We start from the raw sequence: 6,317 nt of genomic DNA on the forward strand, positions 1-6,317 counted from the left end.
TATCATGATCTGTATGATTATATATCATATATAATGCAGATATATATTATATATAATTTATATATATACAAATATGTATCTGTCGACTGAAGAAAAATACACAACGTAAAAGTTGTGAGTTAAGTCTTATTGGGGGATTTTACTGAGGATATAGCCTGGGAGACAGCCTCTGAGCTAGCTCTGAGGAACTGCTCTGAAGAGATAATGGAGAAGCCAGGATATATATGAGTGTTTTGCTGGGGAAAAAAAAAAGGAGTCGAACTTCAAAAGATGACTGCTAATCACAAAGAGTAGACATCTCAAGTTAATGATTTTAGTGCTTTTCTGCCTATGGGAAGGTGCAAGAGTCTGGGCTCATTGAAATTATTCCTTAGTTATGCACCTTAATGATCTAGGGCCAGTATTCAAAGCACAGAATGCTTTCTGTTTTTCTCCATCCTGAATTCTCCTCAGGGCACACCTTCCTTGGGCTTCTGCAGTTGCTGATGGCTTGATCCTCGTAGAACCAGAATGGTGGGCAACATTTTTTGTTTACTGGAAGGGCAGGCAACATTCCCTGCCCACATATCATATGATATATGTATGCACACATGTATGTATATCTATGAACTACGAGCTTATGAATATGTATCTATGAATTACAAACTAGGTATCATAAGCACTTTCATAGTCCTCCAACCTATTAAAATGTCATTTAAAAAATATTTATTTATTTATTTGGCTGCGTTGGATCTTCATTGCTGCTCGCGGGCTTTCTCTAGTTGCGGCGAGAGGGGGCTACTCTTCTTTGTGGTGTGCGGGCTTCTCACTGCGGTGGCTTCCCTTCTTGCGGAGCACGGGCTCTAGGCGTGTGGGCTTCAGTAGTTGCAGCACGTGGGCGTGGTAGTTTTGGCTTGCGGGCTCTAGAGCGCAGGCTAAGTAGTTACGGTGCACGGGCTTAGTTGCTCTGCGACATGTGGGATCTTCCCGGACCAGGGCTCGAACCCGTGTCCCCTGCATTGACAGGCAGATTCTCAAACCACTGCGCCACCAGGGAAGTCCTAAAATGTCATTTTTGATGGCTTCATAACATTACGTGATACGGTTTAAACACCATTTTACAGTATTTGACACTCGAACTACATCCAATTTTGTTATCAATAATATTCATTTTAAAATTGTTTTTCTATAAGTTAGGTTTCTGAAGGTGGAATTATTGCCTCGTGGGGTGTAGGCATATTTTTTAGTATCTTGACCAATTGCTTTCCAAAGGGTTCTTCTCATCTGCACCCCAACCTCTCATATGAGAGAGAGATCCCTGGCTCTGGCCTTTGCCGAGGTAATTTGGTACAGGACATAGTTTATATTTTGTGCATTTTAACCTCATAAATGACTGGTTTGTGCATGTTTGAATTATTTATTACTGGTAAGAGAAACAGCCAGATAAGTAGGGATTCTTACAATTTTTTCAGGTTTCAGCATCCCGGAGGCACTGATCAGGATTTTAATGAACACAGCAGCACCACCTGGGCAAATTCTTATTACTCATCCTGTGACCATCTTCATCGTAGAAATGAATCTCTTTTTGGAGTTAATGGATGCTCTGAGTTAATGCAAGGAAAGTATGAGAGGTGATTTGGGAATAATAACATATGTAGATTTTAGATAATGAAGACTTTTAAAATAAGTAAAATTGCCGATAAAATTAATGTTATGGTAGCTACTGCACTTCTGCAATCCCTGACATTAATATTGTTGAATAAAGAAAGTCTAAAGGACAAAATAATGCCATTTGCAGCAACATGGATGCAAATAGAGATCATCATACGAAGTGAAATAAGTCAGAAAGAGATAAATACCATATGATATCACTTATATGTGGAATCTAAAATACGGCACAAATGAACCTATCTATAAAACAGAAGCAGACTCATAGACATAGAGAACAGACTTATGGTTGCCAAGGGGGAGCAGGGAGGGAGAGGGATGGACTGGGAGTTTGGGGTTGGTAGATACAAACTGTTACATTTAGAATGGATAAACAAGGTCTTAACGTATAGCATAAGGAATTGTATTCAATATCCTGTGATGAACCATAATGGAAAATAATATAAAAAAATGTAAAAAAACGTTTAAAGAATCAGCTAAAAAGCTACACAATGTTTTTGAATGTTTATATTTTATTACCTATCATTCTGTGTTTTAGGAGACATGGGAAACATCAGGTTTCCTGATATGCCTTTACATGTTAACATACAAATTCCTATTAATGACATGTTAACACACAGATTCTTATTGGTTGGTTTTTACATCGCTATTGAGTCCTGTTGACTTTTTGCTTGTGTGGTTTTGACCCCACCATTATGGAATCAGGTTTTATTTGAGAATGGAAATTATTCTGTAGACTTTGCTTCTATGTTTGATTATGCCTTTATTAAGCCAGGTAAAAGTAATTGTAACTGACAGATACACCAAGTACGAATTCTAAGTACGATAAAGAAAAGAATGGGATTTGAAAGAGAATGGAATTTTGAGAGTAGGAGGATGGAATCACGAAACTATTCTATTAGATGCCAGTGATTTTTGAACTATTTTGGTATGACTAGAGCAAGAATTCTCACTGATGTAATACGAGAATGAATGAACTCACAATTTTGTGGTTTCTTTCATATTAATAAATGTGATTCTCAGTTGTACTTTTTCTTTGGTGTTTCTGAGTCTGCTTCCAGGACTTTTCTCATTTTGTATTAAAGCTTCAGTCACTGTCATTCGTTGTTCTTTACCCTTTCTGATAGACTAGCAGAGGTGCAGTCGGATTCCACAGATGTTACCTCCTGTCATTGGTGGGGTAGGGCCATCATAAGCTACACAGATAGCCCGTCTGAGGTGTGATGGCCAGTGACTGCCTGGGGACCGCCTGGTGCCCTGTGAAGAGCAGCTGTTCCTTCCTTCTCCACTCTCCTTCGCTGGGTTCTGGGCCTGAAATTCACCTCCACTCCCAGTACCCTGTGAGGTAAAAGTGTTCACTTAGCTATATCCCTGGGTGAAGTTTGGCAATGATGAAATTGAAAAATCATGCTCACTTTAAAGTCAACCGTTAAAGTAGAGAAGCAACTTTTTTCCTGTTAAATTTCCGAAGAGAAATTAGGGAGGGAAGTAAACAGAAGTAAACAAAATTTAGTGCCCCTGAGCTGCCCTTTCTGTGGAGCACGCGGAGCTCAAGTCCTGGCTGTTCTGTGCTGTGTTGCTGTTCACTCTGTGCCCCCAACCCACCGCCCCGCCACTGCTTCCCCTCTGCCCGCCCCCACCATGGTGCACATCACCACCAGTCAACCTTTCTTCTGGGGAAGCTAGATTCATGCAAGCCCCTTCTTCCTCCAGCTCATTCCTGGAAGAGGCCAGATCACTGAAGAGCCCTAACGACTGAAGCAGCACTGAGCTCTGTACTCTGAACTCAGTTCCTGGATTTCACAGGAGTGGGGAGGGAGGACGTACCTGGGGCGGGAGGAGAAAAGGTAGGACAGATATACTCTGTTTAGGCCTAAATATTTATGGTGGGGAACAATGTCCAAGGACAGATCTTTGCTCAGTACTGAAAGGCCCTGAGGTGTGTTGCCATCTGGGGAAAGAGGATTTACTGTCCTTTGGAAACTGACCCTTCTGTGGTGTGAGACACCCTCTATCTGCATGGATGATTTTGATGAGGTCTTGTACCATCCTGGCCCGTGTGCTGAGCTGAGCCTGAGAGCAGCTCTCTCCTTGGCCAAACCTTACTCAAGCTCCTCTGAGCCCTCTTCTCGACTGGGCCCCCACCTTGTCTATCGCCTTGTCAGACCTGCCTAGCTCAGTTTTAACAAGAATCCTGCTAAGCCCAGTTTTCGAGAGAATCCCTACCTTTGATGTCTCCGCTTAGTAATTTTTCAGCCACTCCCTCCCTCCCTGTGCTCCTTGGCTATAGATCCCCAGATGTCTTTGCCGTATTCAGAGTTGAGCCCTATTGTAATGACCTCTATTAAAATAGTTTTCTATTTCTAATTGACATATAACATTGTATTAGTTTAAGGGGCACAACGTAGTGATTTGATATGTATACATATAAATGAAATGATATTTGTATATATAAATGAAATGATATGTGTGTGTATTAATGAAGTCAGAATAAGTTTAGTGAACGTCCGTCACCTCATATAGTTACAATAGTTTTTCTTGTGATGAGAACTTTTAAGATCTAATATCTTAGCAATTTTTAAATATACAATACAGTATTGATATGTATAATCACCATGCTGTACATTACATCCCCAGGACTTATTTTTCTTATAACTGGAAGTTTGTACTTATTGACCGCCTTCACCCATTTTGCACATCCCACCCCTATGTCTGGCAACCACCAATCTGTTCTCCGTATCTATGAGCTTGGTTTTTTAGATTCCAATTATAAGTGAAATCATACTGTATTTGTCTTTCTCTGTCTGACATATTTCACTTAGTATAATACATTCGAAGTCTGTTCATATTGTCACAAATGGCAGGATTTCCTTTCTTTTATGCTTGAAGAATATCCCATTGTGTATATATACACCACAACTTCTTTCTCCATTCATCAGTCTATGGACACTTAGGTTGTTTACATGTCTTAGTGATTGTAAATAATGCTGCAGTGAACCTGGGGGTGTAGGTGTCTTTTCACGAGAGTGATTTTGTTTCTTTCGGATGCATACCCAGAAGTGGAATTGCTGGATCATTTGGTAGTTCTATTTAAAAAATTTTTAGGAACCTCCATATTTTTTCTCAAAGTGGCTGTACCAATTTATGTTCTCACCAACACTGTGCAGGGGTTCCCTTTCCTTCACTTTCTCCCCAAAACTTATCTCTTGCTTTTACAATCATAGCCTCTTTAACAGGTGTAAGTGATATCTCATTGTGGTTTGATTTTCATTTCCCTGATGATTAGTGATGTTGAGCATCTTTTCATGTACCTGTTGGCCATCTGTATGTCTTCTTCGAAAAAATGTCTATTTAGTTCCTCTGCCCATTTTAAAAATTGGCTTTTTTCTTTTTGCTGTTGAGTTGTATGTGTTCTTTATATATTTTGAATATTAACCCCTCATCAGATATATGATTTGAAAATATTTTCCCTCATTATATGGGTTGCCTTTTCATTTTGTTAATGGTTTCCTTTGCTGCACAGAAGCTTTTTAGTTTGATGTAATCCCACTTATGTATTTTTGCTTTCGTTGCCCTTGCTTTTGGTGTTAAATCTAAAAATCATTGTCAAGACAGATGTCAAGGAGCTTACTGCCCATGTTTTCTTCTAGGAGTTTTATGGTTTCAGGTTTTATTCAAGTCTTTAATCTATTTTGAATTGATTTTTGTGTATGGTGTAAGATAGGGTGGGAAGAGAAGTTTCAGTTTCATACTTTTCCTAACACAATTTATTGAAAAGACTATCCTATCCATTCCGCATTGTTTATACTTGGCTCCTTTGTTGAAATTAATTGACCAGATATGTGTGAGTTTATTTCTGGGCTCTCAGTTGAGCAATTCCATTGATCTATGTGTCTGTTTTTATGCCAACTCTATACTATATTAATTACTATAGCTTTGTAATATAGTTTGAAATCAGGAAGTGTGATGTGTCCAGGTTTGTTCTTCTTTCTCAAGATTGCTTTGGTTCTTCGGGGTCTATTGTGGCTCCATGCAAATTTTAGGATTGTTTTTTCTATTTCTATGAAAAATGCCATTGGAATCTTGTTAGGGATTCCATTGAATCTGCAGATTGCTTTAGGTAGTGTGGTTATTTTAACAATATTAATTCTTCCAATCCATGAGCACAGACCATCTTTCCATTTATTTGTGTCTTCTTCAACGTGTTTTAGTTTTCAAAGTACAAATCTTTCACCTCTTTGGTTAAATTAACTTCTAGGTATTTTACTCTTTTTGGTAAGTTATAAATAGGATTGTTTTCTTAATTTCTCTGATAGTTCATTGTTAGTGTATAGATATGCAACTGATTTTTGTATGTTGAGTTCGTGACCTGCAACTTAACTGAATTCATTTATTAATTATAACAGTTTTTTTTTTTTTTTCTGTGTGGAATCTTTAGGGTTTTCTAAGGCAGCTGGACACTGGGAAGGCCACGTGGTGCCCGCCCGCTCCTATCTCCAGGAAAGGGATCTGCCCGCTGCCTGATTTCTAATTTCAAAATTATGTTTTCCCCTGCAAACATTTTTTGCTTATTTTAGGTTAAATAAACGACCCACTGATAAATGGAATATTTATAAAAGGTATGGAATATTTATAAATGGCATATTTCCTGCCATATCAATAAACAAAGG

General features: G+C 38.8%; 1 protein-coding gene across 1 annotated transcript in view; it reads left to right on the forward strand.

Annotated features, from left to right (window-relative positions):
• Positions 1 to 2,652, forward strand: part of MTARC2 (mitochondrial amidoxime reducing component 2) — a 34,461-nt gene extending 31,809 nt beyond the window's left edge. Inside the window, exon 8 of the mRNA XM_082678767.1 lies at positions 1,452 to 2,652. The gene's annotated coding sequence lies outside the window, so the exon portion shown is untranslated. The remainder of the gene's footprint in view (positions 1 to 1,451) is intronic.
• The last annotated feature ends 3,665 nt before the right edge of the window (positions 2,653 to 6,317 follow it).

The sequence above is a fragment of the Grampus griseus genome (genome assembly GCF_964374135.1).
Source record: "Grampus griseus genome assembly, chromosome: 1".
Classification (NCBI taxonomy): domain Eukaryota; kingdom Metazoa; phylum Chordata; class Mammalia; order Artiodactyla; family Delphinidae; genus Grampus; species Grampus griseus.